Raw genomic sequence first — 15,607 nt, forward strand, 5'->3', positions numbered from 1 at the left:
AAAGAAAATACTTTGGTTGTCCAGACATTAATTAAAAAATCTCTATCCAGAGACTAAACAGTTTTGACCTGCGCATCACGGCTGGTTCTTGATACTTGGTTATTTTCAGTCCATTTTCGTCCCAGAAAATACTGTCCAGCTCATGAATGAAGCCGTTTAGCCAAGGTTAGAATATGCGAGGAGACGGGGGTGGCAGAGGACACAGGGCTCCGAGAGTGGGGATAAGGAGCAAACTAACAGAGCAAACATTGTCTACAGCCGCGCAGCCCGGCGAATGTGCCCTCTCCGCCTATTTGAGCAAATTATTACATTAAGTCCCAAACAATGACATCGAGGCAGGGAGAGCGGCCGACCCAGCCTCTGCTTTGCGGGTGGCACCAGGGCCACATTCCATGCAAGTCCGCCCCAGCGATGGTCCGTGCCAACAGCTCTCCTGGGCACCCACCATGGGAGTGCTGGGTACAGCCAGACAAGCCCTCACCCGGATTAAAGGCCGAAGCGACCGGGTTTCCAGAAGCGGATACTGCACCCATACACGTACCGATTTGTGAGAAGGCGCGAGGCAGGTGTTTCAAGACACATTTTTCAATGAAACAGGGCGGCCGCACACGTCAGGGGAAACAGGCTGCTGGATCTCGCACGGCTCACTGCTGACAGTGTCACTGCTCCCTCCGAGCCGCTACACGTCGATGTAAACGATACACACACCAGAGGCCAGGAAACATAAACATCTCAGAGCACTGGGACTCTCCTTTCTTTTTAAACAGCATGACTAGATGAAAAATTCAGACTAAAGGGTAAGCCCATCAGCACATGGGCTTCCCTTGTGGCTTAGCTGGTAAAGAATCCACCTGCAATGCGGGACACCTGGGTTCGATCCCTGGGTTGGGAAGATCCCCTGGAGAAGGGAAAAGCTACCCAACTCCAGTATGCTGGGCTGGAGAATTCCCTGGACTGTATAGTCCATGGGGTCGCAAAGGGTCGGACACGACTGAGCGACTTTCACTTTCATCAGTATGTGCTCTGACATTAGTCGGGCCAGAACTCCCCTGCTCCCCTCCCCAGGATGCCCTGCCCTCTCCTCTCCCCGAGAGGCTTCCCTGGGGCCAACAGCCAGGAGCTGTGGAGTGGAGCTGACAGCCTAGGTCTGAGAACCATGCTGTGTTTCCCTGTCCCTCACCCACTGAGGGACACGAAACGGACATTCAGAGGACTCCCTGGCCCCAGCCCACCCAGAGGCACACCCTGCAGCACGCAGTGAGCCCCCAGGCAGGACAGTCACCTGTCCTCTGTCATTTATACCCCACAACTCCCCAAGAAAGCAAAGAAGATCAGCAGAAGAAACTGTTCCCTTCTACCCGACAAGCTACAACTTGAGGCTTGGATGTCGAGGGTAATGTGGACCCCCCCCTCTGCTCAAGGGGAAGAGGGGCTCAGAGAGCAGTGGCCCCCCTCCCAACAAGCCCACCACATGCTTCCCCACCCAACCAAGAATACCGTTCCAGCCCCGCCCACCCACATCAGAGACCACAGAGACAAAAGAAGAGGCCACACTTAACTGGCTGACCAAGATAAAGGGATGACGTAAGTCATAAAAGCCAAGCACCCAGCAAGTTCCTCGCTGCCCCTCGGGACAGGGGAAGGTCTGGCCACGAGCCATGCCAGGGCAGGGTCACGGCCAGGGGCAACTTTGGAGACAGCACGACTTTCTCAGGTCAGAGGGACACACAGCAATACCCTTATGAAGTTGTCAGGATCTAGACAAGACAGAAAGTCCTTCCCATTAAAGAAGGTGCTGCCGGCGAGAAGGAAGAAGCAGCCGCAGGTGTAGAGGAACGGGGGCAAGTGGCATCTCAGGCCACAGGTCTGCCTTGGAAGCTCCTCTGGCCACCCTGGGAGTGTGGACAGGAAGTGGGACCCTCACCGGCTCTCACACAGCAGCGCCACTTCCATCTGCTCTAGCGCCTGCTGGCACGGAAGATTCGGTTTTCTGTAGTTTGGTGGGGGGGAGCTCTTTGAACAAAAAGGGGAATGAGGCAGCTTATCTATCGTATTACAAGAGCTGGCACCACTGGCTTTGACCCTGGCTCTGCAGCTGGTACGCCTCCCGTGTGAGCGAGGGTCCAGGCTGGGTACTTATTGCACAGACAAGACTAAGGGAAATCCTTCCACTTAGGGCCACAAGAGCTCCTTGTAAATCCTTCCACTTAGGGCCACAAGAGCTCCTTGTAAATGGGACACACATGTCAAGAATCTCTCGGGAAGAGCTTCTGTGGGACACCTACCCACAGTCCTGGAACATCTCAGCACCTGACACAAGGAACCATCTGAGTGTCACACTCGTGGACACACGCACATACATTCACACGCACACACCCAGAATCACCAGGGGACAGCATCTAAAACCCCCAGGCAATTTGGGAGCGTTCCTCTTATCTGGGACACAGACTAAAAGCCTACATTTTGTGGTGATGTCTGTTTCTTTCTTCCTTTTTATGAGGGTTGATTTACTTTCTCTCCTTTGTTCCAAAAGCAACACTCTGCTTCGAGCCCAGTTATCACAAGAGGACCACATCTGAGCTGAGGCAGCAGTAAACTGGTTCTTAGAAGCCGCCTATTTTTAACCTCTGGTCCTTCCTGCCCTCTTCCCAAGGGAGCGCTCCTCCCTCTGCCCTCCTGCGAACAGCTCTGCCAGGGCAAAGGGCACTCACACCAAGCGGGATGGTGTGGGAGCCCTGGAGCTGCCCCCACACACGTCAGACAGCAAAGAGGTGGACAGAGGAGCCTGGTGGAGGAGCAGGAGGGAAGACGTTTTTTTAAATCACAAAGAAAAGTGGGTGGCAACCTACTCCAGTGTTCTTGCCTGGGAAATCCCATGGACAGAGGTGCCTGGCAGGCTACAGTCCACGGGGTCACAAAGAGTCTTTAGCAACTAAAGAAAAATAGTTGAATTACAGTGTGGTGTTAATTAGTACTGCACAGCAAACTGACTGTACATCTATACAACATATACGTACATTCCTTTTCATATTATTTTCCATTATGGTTTATCACTGGATATTGAATACAGTTCCCCATGCTGTACAGTAGGACTTTATTGTTTTATTGATTCTACATATACCAGTTTGCATCTGCTACTCCCAAATTCTCAACCCAAACCTCTCCCACCCCCTTCCCCCTTGGCAGCCATCAGTCTGTTCTCTATGTCCCTGATTCTATTTCTGTTTGATAGACAGATTCATCTGCATTGTCATATCTTTTGACTGACCTTTCTGCTTTTTTATGAGGACCCTTGTGATTACATCAGAACCACCTGAATAAACCAAGACAATCTTGTCGCTTGAGAACAGACACACTATACGAAAGGTTGTCCTCGCCCGTCTAGGACCGGAGCACTGCTCTGGGCCACGCAGCGGGCCTGGACGCCTGTCTTCTCTGTCTCTCAGGCATAGTAATCCTGAAGCCCACAAGCCCTCTTGGCGGGCTGAACCAGACAAGACAGCTCCTCACCCTGCAGTGACCATGCCTGCCCATGGGCATGACCACAGCTCCCCTGAGACGGTCAGCCTTCTAGCTTCACCACGTGGGGAACACAGGAAAGAGGCGGACACCTGCCTCCCTCTAAACTCCAGGACATGCCTCTTTTCACGAGACCTCGTGCTATCTCATCCCTGTAACTGTCACAGAACTGCCAACCTCTACTGAAGAGTGAATTCTGCTAATTCTGGTTTTCCACTGACCTGTCATTGTAAATTACAAGTATAGGAAGAAGTCTCAATCCCTCAAAAGTTAAATTTTTTAACATGACTTGGAACAAGGTTCAAACGAAGCAGGTGAAATAGATCCAATGCATAAGACAAGGTAAATCCTCTATTTTATTTTAAAGCAAGAGTAAAGAAAATGAGGAAAAGAATCTGAAAAAAAGTGTGTGTATGTGTGGGTTTGGCTGAGTCACTTCGCTGAGCACAAGTAACACAACACTGTAAATTAACTATACTTCAATTTAAAAGTGGAGGAAGAAGAAATGAGATCACTTTTTTAAAAAAGAGCCTAGAAATGACAGTCTAGCTGATAAACTCAGTGATTTCCATCTTCAGAGAGACTGACATCTGTGAATTCACCCACACATGTACTTACACCCTGCCTCGCGAGGTGCAGACAGCCCGCGGCCACCAGCAGACAGACCCGGGTCTCCAGGTCCTTTAGCCTCTGCTCCGACTCTGAGTACCATATGCACTGCATCACAGCAGGTCCCAAAGCCGAGCCCCCGAGGCCTGTGCCACTCCTCTCCCCTCCCACCACCTGCCCTAGAATTAGAAATCTTCTGTAACCTGCCAAGTCCCCCTGCCCGTCCCTGACCAGAGAAAGTGTAAGAGCTTGGGGAAGGACAGTCCACTGTGAGTCACAACTGTGCTGACTGTCTCACTGCATTTCTGAGAGTTCCCAGGGCAGCCCTTTAGGTCAGGTTGCACCATTCAGGAGTTCTGCCCATGCGTCTGCAGCAGTGTAAACCCTGGGTGGTGGGGGCCATGGGAACACGGTGCTCCAAGGCAGCTGCTCCCCCCAAACCTCACACCTCAGCCAGGCACCTCCCTGAGAGTGGTGTTTTGGGGGACACTGAATACACAAGACAGGAACCGTGTCCCCAGAGGTTAGGGCACATCCTGGAAACCACAAGACAACAAGGGGGCAGATGGAACATGGCCATTCCAGTCCTTTTGCAGAACAGGAGACCACTCAGAGGTTGGCAAGCAGCTTCAGAACTTACAGTGACTGGCAAGTCCATCAGCAATTTACTCTGGACCTTCTGGCTCCACATACTGAGCATATGTGCCAGACGCTGGGGCATGCTTCACCTACATTATCTCCTCTTATCTTCAGAATAGCACTAAAAGCGTGACTCCGCCCTCACTTTAGAGATCAGACCATTAAACTCGGGTTTGAGAGGATTACCAAGGTCACACAGGTGAGGCTGGGAGCCTGTCTCCGGAAGGCCGGGTGGCTCCAGTGCCTGTGCCCCTTCCACAGGTGTCACCCACGTGACGCATGCAGATTTACCGTGAACCCTCTTGGTCCTCTTGCTCCTATAGCAGCACATTTTTATGAGCATGCATGTCACCCCCTCATACAATCTCCTACATGCTGACAAATCTCTTAAATGAAGAGCAACTAACCAGTCCACCCACAGGCATTGAGTAGTGCCCGCTCTGTGCTACGATCGCATCAGATACTGCCAAGAGAAAACAAGATAAATTTGTAAAGGGGAGGAAGAAAGAGCGAGATGGTTACTATTAACACACGGTGACGAACACGACCAGAGGCCTGCGAGCAGGCGCTCCTCTGCACACGCCCACCACCCAGGAACCGTCAACACAGGTTCAGACGCCACAGCTCTGAACAAGCTCCCTATCAGCAAGGGGCCAAAGAATTCTGAAGGGTGAGTTGGGCTGCAGTGCTCTGGAAAGGTAAAGAGGTGAAGCAGAAACAGCCTTTAGACTCAGAGGAATGAGGAGAATTGGAGAAGTTCGCAATACAGTGTTGGGATGAGAGAAAATAGCATTTTAAATGCAGCAAAAAAAAATTCAAGCAAAGGAGAATTGTGAAACACAGGTCATTCAGAGGACAGCTGTCTGTGTAAAAAAGATAAAACTATTCCTAAACTGCCTGACCACTGAGGTGACAGGGATTATGAGACAACTCTCTGGAAGAGCCCTGAGTGGCCTGAGAGTAAGTTCGCGGCAGGGAGTGACTTCAGTGTGCTGGTCCAGTCAAGGGCAACACCCGTGACCACATCTACAGAAGATGGGCCCAGCCACTCAGCTACTTGGTGACTGAGGTTTACGGCCACGAACTTGGGCACACACCCAGCCACCAGCCAAAGAATGTTCATGAGACATTTTTAAACACTTTCATCCCATAATGAACAGGAAAGGAAATCCCACTGTCAGCTCCACCCTGTGTCAGCCTCCTAAAAGAAGGGCTTCCCAGAAGAAGAGCCAGGATAGTGGGCTCCAACTGTGCCATCTGCTGACGTGGCCCCACTTCCCGGCTGGGTCACTTCCTCTGCCGTCTCAGACCGAGTGGCTCTGCGTGCCCACTAAGGTCCTCAGCAAACAGACGTGAGTGCCCAGATGCAGGAGAGGTCACCGGGCGTCCTGACAGCATGCACACTCTGGAGAGGCAGGGTGGCCCAGTGAGAGCTGCGCTCCCCTTCGGGAACAGGGCTGTGACACAGGGCTCGTTTAATAAGTAACACAGCCGCTCTCAACCCACCTGGACAATTTCAAAGTGGAAGCCACAACCCGAGCCCTACCCACCCTACAGTGCTCATCAATTTCAGCAATGTCTGGGAAATGCTTTGTAAGCTGAACACAATTCTTCTCTTAGAGCGTCTGAGAAATCAGAGGCCCTTTACGACACTCCTCCTCTCTTGTCAGCACCCCACCATCCCTATCTGGTATTTAATATCCTTTTCACCAAAGGAAAAACTCAAAGCACAAAGAAGAAACCACAGACTTATTGGTCAAGGTCAAACACCAAATACATGACTTTGGACGAATGAAAGCCACGGCTCAAGGTTGTCATGAAGTCAAACATCTTTCGTTGTGGGAGAATGAGAGAGCCATCTCCTAATTCGCCGCTAGAGGTTCAATGTTCTGGGCCCTCCTAAAGGTGCCCTGCAGTCACGCCCCGGGACGGCACTGGCGTGGCCACCCAACAGCCTCAGTGCCAAGCACTGCGGAGCTGATCCGATGGCTACATGGGTCACCCCAGCCATGCACACAGGAGGCAGCTTCCTTTTCTGTAGACAGGCCCAGACTAGCTTCGTGATTAGACCTCCTGGCGGCAGCCAGTCCCCACATCCAGAGCGGTGGAAGCTTAGGCCAGCACCCCTCCTTGCAGACCCTTCAGACAATCGTGCATCCTCATTTCCTTAAAGTATCACCGAGCCCCAGCGTCTAGATGAGAAAGCTCTGGAGCAGGTGGGCAGCTCCACCTGCCCAGCAGCCTCCTCCAATCCCCCGCCACTCTCCGCTCTCCTAGCCTTTAAAGTCTGCCCAGCTCTAGAACGGAGAAGGCAGAATTAATCTACCCTGGATCCATGTGGGGGAAACAGAGGGAGGAGTGGAAATAGAGGAAAAAAAAAAATCAAACCACCAGTCAGTCAGTCTACCAAAACCCCCTGAGCTTCCATGATTTGCTGTGAAGAGAGGAGCCTGCACATGAGCTGGCACATCCTGCAAAGCAGGGCCACACCCAGGGTCCCGGCAGAGCCCCCAGCAAGCAGAAGGTACTGCCCTTCGGGCCTGCACAAGACCAAGAAGCCTCATTCAACCCAACTCTGTCCCACCCCATCCATGTGACCCTGGGGGAGCTTCTTAGCCTCTGTTTCCTTAAGGCTGGGACATACATAAAGTGCCTCTTACAGGGCCAGACACACAGCAAATACTCGATAAAGGCCTCAGAAGACAGCAGTGCTGGTGGGGACTCTGCCTGCCAGCCTTACATCAGGAAGTTGACGGCAACGTCAAATTCAAACACTTCCATTCAAGAGACCTCGTGAGTGCACCGTTCTCAGTGGAAAGCAGTCTTCTGACATCTTCCCTGCTCTTTCCTGGGCATCAGGTCTGAAGGCAGACAAATACATCCAGTTAAATTTCTCATACATCCACAAGGCCTGACTCAGACTCCAGCAGAAGAAAACAGGAACTTAGCTAGCTAAAATAAACCGAACACAAGAGCCTCTCTGAAGCTAACTCTCAAGGACAAGTAGAGAAGGAGGGGACATAAAGCAACTCTACACAAGCCAAGAATACCCCTCCCCAGGAAAGAAGGGACATGACAGGCCAGACCCCAGGGATGCGTGACCTCCCGAGGAGCCACCAGGCCTCTGATGAGGCACTATATCTTAGCCGTCCCTGTAATTACTATGACGCAGGAGCAGGGGGTGGTAGGGATCAATATTCCAATATCCAACAAACAAGAAACCCCTAGTTTCAGTGTTGAGAAAAAGAAGAGTCATTTAAAGAACACTGTGCCAAAGAAGCGGGGAAGGCGATGGCACCCTACTCCAGTATTCTTGCCTGGAAAATCCTATGGACAGAGGAGCCTGGTGGGCTGCCGTCTGCGGGGTCGCACAGAGTCAGACATGACTGAAGCGACTTAGCAGCAGCAGCAGCACAGAGTGGTAATGGCACCCCACTCCAGTATTCTTGCCTGGAAAATCCTACGGACGGAGGAGCCTGGTAGGCTGTAATCCATGGGGTCGCTAAGAGTTGGACACGACTGAGTGACTTCACTTTCACTTTTCACTTTTATGCACTGGAGAAGGAAATGGCAATCCACTCCAGTGTTCTTGCCTGGAGAATCCCAGGGACAGGGGAGCCTGGTGGGCTGTCGTCTATGAGGTCGCATAGAGTCAGACACGACTGAATCGACTTAGCAGCAGCAGCAGCAGCAGCAGTACCAAAGAAGTACAGTGTTTAGACAAAATGCTGTGTCAGGAAACTGACTGTGAAAGGAGGTGGGAACTCACCTCCTGCTGTAATACAAGCTCCACAAGGGGAAGGAGTTTTATCTGTTTGGCTTGCAGCACCTAGAACCATGCTTGGAACCTAGAGGCACTCAGACACTTGTCGAGTGAACAACAGGAAGAAGTGGCATCTATACGACATGATTAAGGGCACAGACTATGAGTCAAACAGAGTTAGATTCCAATCCTGCCTGGTTCTGTTACTTAAGTCTCAACCTCTCGGAAATTCAAAACCCCCATCACAGGATTTTTGTTAAGGATTAAATGACAATGTGTTTAGCCACTCAGAATGCCTAGCACACAGGAAGCTCTCGGTAAATGGTGGCTCAGCTATTAATATAATCATCTCCTCTCTCCTGCCCCACTCTTCAAACTCCCTGGTCGGAGGGAGAAAAGAGAGGCAGAGTATCAGAGCGCTGGCCTGGGACCTGCTCCAGCCTAACCCGCATCATGTGTGTCTGCTCCGCCCCCAACAGCCTCTCTGCCCTCCTGTTCCCATGAGACCAGTGCCCACACGTCCCTTCTCCACAGGGAGCGCCTTCTGTCCCGAGGAGGTGGACATCAGCACAGCCAGACAGCAGGCACCCCCCACCCCGACCCCTGGGAGAAGCCAGTGCAGCGCGAGAGATAGACGTCGTCTGAAAAGGCTCCCAGCCGACAGCCCGCTGCAGCCAAGAGCCAGGACTGCCTCCCACCACTCCCACACGGATCCCCCACCAGCGGCCCTAACATACTCACAGGGTTTTTACAAATTAGCACTTTATCAGGCTGCTAAGACCACCATTTCCTAAGCTGAGCCGCACAATTCTCCGGACAGCTCCACGGAAACTCGCGCCACAGCTCAAGGAATCAGGACAACTTGCCGGACAACTTCAGCTGGGGTGGGAGGGAGAAACAGCTCCTGCCCGAAGGGCCCCCAGCTGGCATCTCAGAGCTGCTGAAAATTCAAACTGGAAAAAGATCTGAGAGAGCCCCAATTAACTCACTGAGCTGAGCACAGGATCCAGGTTTCCTAAGGACATATGTGCAGAGAACCTAGGAATTTCAGACATATAGTCCTAAGCCAAAATCCTGGACCATTAAGTGGTGTTTGTGAATGGGTACGTGCAAAAGGGGAAGGAACGAGCAGGAAACTGACTCCTGCGTGTGTCCTCTGCACTGCTGACCTCCCAGGAGACACAGCTGCAGAGGGACACACGTCAGCTTCTCACCCTAGTGACACTGCACCCTCTCATCCGAGGTCCCGAAATCACACCCACTCGTCCAAGGTCCCAACACTGCACCCTGACAGACACTGCACTCTCTCTTCCGAGGTCCCCAAACCACTATAGGACCAAGGTCCTATAGCAGTGAGTGAAGCAGCAAAGCCGGGGGGGGCACACATCAGGATCACAGCTTCTGAACAAACAGGGCTTAGGGAGGGGAGGAGAGCACAAGATGTGAGAGGAGCAGCCCCAGGTGTGCTCAGGCCTGCCTTCCCTGCCCCTGCTGCCAACGAAGACGTCACCTCAGAAACAACACACCCCTCCACCCACCGCGCTGCCCACTGACTCCCGCACCTGGATTATCATTCAACTGGAAGGAGAGACGCAAGGACGGCAGTTAGTACCCAGAGAAAGAATCCGTGACCGTCTCTACGCACGTGGAAGGCAGGGCAGGAGGGGGTGGACCCGCAGGGAGCAGGGCACACTCGTCAGACACACCAGCTCCAGCAAAGAGGTCAGACACACGCGCTCACCACAGCAGGACTTCTTGCTGAGCAACAGACCCCCAGCTCCACCAGGGCCAGCAACGTTACAAAACCCCGCTTCCCAGCCCTCCTCGAAGCTGGCTGTGACCGTGTGTTCCACGTGCTGGCCAACAAGACGTGGGCAGAAGTATGTGAGCCTTCCAGAAAGACTGCTTTTGGGGAGCTTCTCACCTGGAGCTTCTCCATCTCAAAGAAGAGCACCTTTTTGTCTTTCTCTCCATTTCCTCCCTTTTGTGTTTTTCCTAGAAACAGAAAGATGATGGCTGGAGCTCTGGCAGCCATGTCTGACCAGACATGGTAACCTAGAGGAAGGCGATCACGTGTCAGGGCAGTGGAGTTAAGTCCGTTACACTCTCACCTGGCAATCCACGGGGTGGACCACATGCTGCAGCTAAGCGGGCCAGAACTTCTCTCTTTTCAGACAGAAGGAGCCATCCTGATGACCATGGAAATGGCTACTGGCTGAGCCTCCCACCTCCGAGCTTCTCTACGTAATGGAGAAAACCTTCTTACACGTTCAGGCCCTATTCTGCACTGACCTTTATATACTAAGGGAAGCTCTGAAGGAGACAGAATGGTGCACGGTCCTGCATGGAGACAGGACAGACTCTGACTGGGGTCTGCTTACACAGAGCAACCTTGGCTGGACGTTCCTAAGTGGAAGCCCTGCTACTAAAAAAGGAGCAGAGCTTTTCTTGGAGTTAAGAGGAAGGAAGCTTCATCCTCAAGAAACCAAATATTCCACATCACCCATAACTGAACTCTCAGAAGAAACTGACCCAGTGAGGGGGCATGGATTTGATCTCTTGGGTGATATTAACCTATAGATATTCCTCAGCAATTAAAATATTGCAAACCCCATGACCACCAACTTCTAATGCTTTCAGGCCAGCTTATCTCCTACCATCTTCTGCAGAAAAGCCTCACCATCACAGAGCCAGCAAACCTCGAACCCTTTCGTTAACTCACCAACTAGCACACAGCCTTCCTCGGGGTGATGCTCAGTTCATGTGCTGCTCTGACCCCAAAATGCAAACGGCTGACAGGGACAACAGGGCTGGAGGCAGTTATGGAAGAAGGAAACGGAACTGTCCTCCCCGCAAAGTGTCGCCCCTGTTGGCCCAACCTCACCCTCTTCTGCTAAAGCAGGAGCAGACGCACTTCTCCGCCCCAGAGCCAAGATCAAGTTGAACTGTCCAAGAGTGAGAAAGACCGTACTACGGCCACACTGCAATCGGCAGGGCCAGAACAGGCCAGAGAATGGGGCTCAGGAGGTGGTGGGTGGCCTTGGGGCCTGTTTTGCAGAACGTGTGATTTACAGTGACTGCCTACCCTTTGCAGAGGGGAGGAGAAGGCAGGAGGATTTTTTCATGTCAAACATTAAGTAGGTTAAGGAAATAAATTCCCCCGAGTAGGGACAAAATCCTTCTAGGGCAGAAAAACAAACAATTAAGGGAGGAAAAAAAACTGGAAAGGGTACAGAAAGAAAAAAAAAAGACGAACTTTATGTAAGACAGACCTTATAAGGAAAGGTTACAGGAAATAGAGTCATTTGACATGCAGATGAAAAAACTCAGGACACCTTCCCTGCCTTCAAGAGCAACTAGTGTCCCAATGCCTAGAAGAGTATTCTGCATGCAAAAGGGCATTCACCGTTTGTTGTGCGTTAGTGGGCGCTCATCCTGTTCGACTCTGCAACCCCATGGACTGCAGACTGCCAGGCTCCTGTCCATGGGATTTCCCAGGCAAGAGTACTGGAGTGGGTTGCCATTTCCTCCTCGAGGGGAACTTCCGGACCCTGGGATTGAACCCGTGTGCACACACTGTGGGCCCCAGAGCCTAGTTCCTTGAACACGACGCGTGCAGAACAAATAGACATGAATGAAGCCAACCCGTACTTGCTGTTCGCGCCCCGTGTGCGTGGCACCGGGACCAGAGCGAACAAAAGAGATACCCCTGTCCTCAAGTAGCTTTCATCCTGGGGAGGGAGCATGCAGGCAAACCCCACGTATCAGAGGGAAGCACGCGCCACGGAGGAAAATGCAGTGCGGGAGTGGGCCATGCTGGCTGCGGCAGCTGCTGCTGTCACCCGGCTGGTCCGGGACCAGGACCACTCTGGCTGTGACAGACACCTGGGGCACACGGGAGGAAGCAGGGAAAGCAGTTTGGAGGAGGGAAAGGAGGCTAACTACAAAAACCGAGGGAATGCATGACCGTGACTTGGCTAAAGAACTATCACTGCAGACCGCAGGAAGATTCTGGATCAAAATACACAAGTGGAGTAGACAGAATATGCTAATGGATAAAGTGTGAGGGATGAGCGCAAGAGAGGGTGACCCAAAGAGCTTTTGCCTGAGGAGGTAAAAAGATAAATGAAGAACAAACACAAACTTTCTTCCTGTTGGGTCCCACTGATGGCAGATGGAGTAATCCCTGGGCCATTCGCACTGTGCAGCTGTGTCTGCCCCAGGGAAGCGGGTTCTCTCCCACACTCCAGATCTGACCAGGGTCAGGGGTATGTACCTTCAGATCCAGCCTCTCACCCTGACCCCTACTTCACTTCCAACACTCTAGGCCCCATGACCCTTCGCTAAGTGGATGGGCACGCAGTCTCACAGCCAAAGAATCTGCTCCCTTATCAATGCTGAACAGGTCCAGAACAGCTCAGTGCAGCTCTTGATAAAAAAAGGTCTACATTCTTAGCACGTTCACCAACTGCTAGAGTTTCTTCCCCATACTTTGTGCCACCTAAGGAGGCAACATCATCTCCAACATGGCAGGAGGTGGCCCAGACTTGGGGGTGGAGGTGGAAGAACAGGAGATAAGAAAGGGAAAACAAGAGAGGCTGGAAGGTCTGTACCCCAAACCTACCCTAGAGCTGTGCCTGCCCTCAGCCATTCAAAAGCATCTCTTGTTCAAGGGAAGGCCTCCCGTCCCCACACACACTTGCCACCACCACCATCACCAAACCACCCACCAAGACCTAGCCCTCTCCTCTTCCACCCAACTTTCCAAAGAGCAAAAGAGTATTTGGCATTTCCATGAGATTCAGGTTTAGAAGTATACTGTTTGGGGTTTCTTTTCCTAGCCAAACCCATATAAGCTATGTCCTGAACATTCAGCCTGAGACAGTAAGACCTACAGAAAAAAAGAATTCAAAATGGGGCAAAAGTAGGAAAGTGCTTCTTACTGATTATTTTCTAGGTCAATGACTGTAAGTCGTGCTAAATGTGTCAATGAAGTGTTTGCTGACTGCTCACGAAGTGGCCAACAGACAACAATCCCTGGGAGAGACATGCAGAAAGATAGTATTCCTACCCTCCAGAAGCTTACAATCCAATTATGGAAGAAATAACCACAGGCACTACAGCAAACAAGCGAATACTGTCTTCCTGTACTGGGGGCCAGGCAACCGGGGCGAGGATGACTGGGGTTTGGGTGAGAAGACACAGAGGAGGCACAGACAAGACTGGAGGCAGGATTCTGCCCAGCACGTGCAGGGGGCTGGGAGCAAGGTGACAACCGCCTGTGGACATTCACAGCCAGGTAGAAGAGCTGACTGGGGCCTTGCAGGGCAGCCCAGCCTTTGAACGGGCTGGCCACAGACAGGAGAGTGGTACCACGGAGGATGGAACTGCAGCCAGGTAATGTCCAGGAGGCCTGAACAAGCACTTGAGCATGAAATGAAGGGAGAATAGACTAGAATGACAGCAATGGGAAGCGCAATTTTAAAAGGAAACGTTCTTACAATACTGAGTGCCAACTGTGCAGGTATAGTTTCAGACGCTGGACATGAGCAATTTCCAAAGACAATTTGAACAAAGAAATAACAAAGCAGATTAGCTATAGCAGGTATACAAACCAACTGCTGACTTCATTACCTGCAACCTGTTCAAGGGTGGGAAGGCTGACAAATACTTTATACCCCAGTCAGTGGCTTAACTTTATCTACAACTTCCCTAAAAACAGAACGTTTAAGATGCCTTGGTTAGGGACACACACGCATGAGATGAAAGGACAGCCATCTTTAATCCTTCATGGAATTATCAGTATTTTTGCTCCCCTGTGTTTTGCATAAGTTTGGATGAAAAGATCTGAAAATCCCCATCTTCCAAGCAGTAAAGCAAGGTTGTTGTTACCACGCGATGGACCTCCATCACTGTTCCTCACCCTGCCACTGCCAAGCTCACCTTCCCTCTGCAAGAGTCTGAGGAGGTGGGGCCGGAAGACCTCTGACACCTGGTGCTGAGGGAGGCTTTTGCTCATCTGAGCCCCCTTTCACCCTCAAAGCGCCCCCAAAGCCTCAAGGGTCATGACAAAGCTGGCACTTTGGGCCTCGTTGAAGACACAGCCACACGCACTAGGGGCCTGATAATGTCTTCTGTCACCTCTCATCCTAACCCAAACCCCAAAAACGCCACAGGCTGAACATAAGCCTTCAAGGTCAGATGCTCCAGCTTCAGACAATTGAGCACCCAGCTGGGGGTCAGATACCTCGGGGTGTATTGCAAGGACGTGGCCCCTCTCTTGCTGCATTTACAACACAGGGCAATTGCAATTCTGAGCCCCTCAGAGACTCTTCAGCACAACAACAAGGACGACTAAGACGCTAGCAGAGACTCCTTCTACACGTCCCCAGGCAGGTGGAGGCATATTTCCTAGCCCCAACCACAGGACACTATACGTGGAGTACATTCAAAATGGTATGACCGCTGGAGCTGCAACCCTGTGCCCTAACAAGAACGAAGAAGCCGAAACACCAGCCTCCTCCGCAGCCCCAGAGAGACTCAAGGAGGGCAAGGATGGAGGAAGAACAGTCTGTGGCCTTCACTCTGGTTGACAGCACCTAGCCCTCCTCTGACAGGCTGTCCTCCCGCCACATCCTTCTGCCAAGTCCCTCTTGCACAACTGCAGCAAAACACGCACAAGCCCAGTCTTCTGGCGACGCACAATGTGACTGCTAATGGAGGGTACGGCTCCACGGAAGACATCGCTGTCCCCAAATGAGGCGCCTTCTATTTGATCATCTGCCCGTGTGGCTCATGCATGCATCTGGGTTGTGTTCACCAGCTCTGCACATGGCACATGTCCATACTTATTACGGACTGTAATGGGCTGCGGGGGTCGGGGGGGGAAGGTGGGCGGGGGAGTCGAAGGGATTAGCTCCACAAGACTCTGACCCTACTGAGATTAAAGTCTTAAAACCAGACTCACACACCTCTGCCAGCCATCACCCACCTCAGTGCTATCGCAGCCTACACCGGAATCCTGCAGACACCAGGTTCCATGGGCAGGGAATGTGGATCCACAAATAAACTGCGCCT

General features: G+C 51.9%; 1 protein-coding gene across 17 annotated transcripts in view; it reads right to left on the reverse strand.

Annotated features, from left to right (window-relative positions):
• Positions 1-15,607, reverse strand: part of MICAL3 (microtubule associated monooxygenase, calponin and LIM domain containing 3) — a 156,363-nt gene that overhangs the window by 98,985 nt on the left and 41,771 nt on the right. The window contains exon 1 of one of the 17 annotated variants that reach the window (XM_086402652.1): positions 10,455-10,477. The exons of the other annotated variants lie outside the window; for them this stretch is intronic. The gene's annotated coding sequence lies outside the window, so the exon portion shown is untranslated. Of the gene's footprint in view, positions 1-10,454; positions 10,478-15,607 lie in introns of those variants that run through there. 17 annotated transcript variants of the gene reach the window in all.

Source organism: Bos grunniens, chromosome 5 (genome assembly GCF_055505025.1).
Source record: "Bos grunniens cultivar Pamir isolate PY7600 chromosome 5, Bosgru_T2T1.0, whole genome shotgun sequence".
Taxonomy (NCBI): domain Eukaryota; kingdom Metazoa; phylum Chordata; class Mammalia; order Artiodactyla; family Bovidae; genus Bos; species Bos grunniens.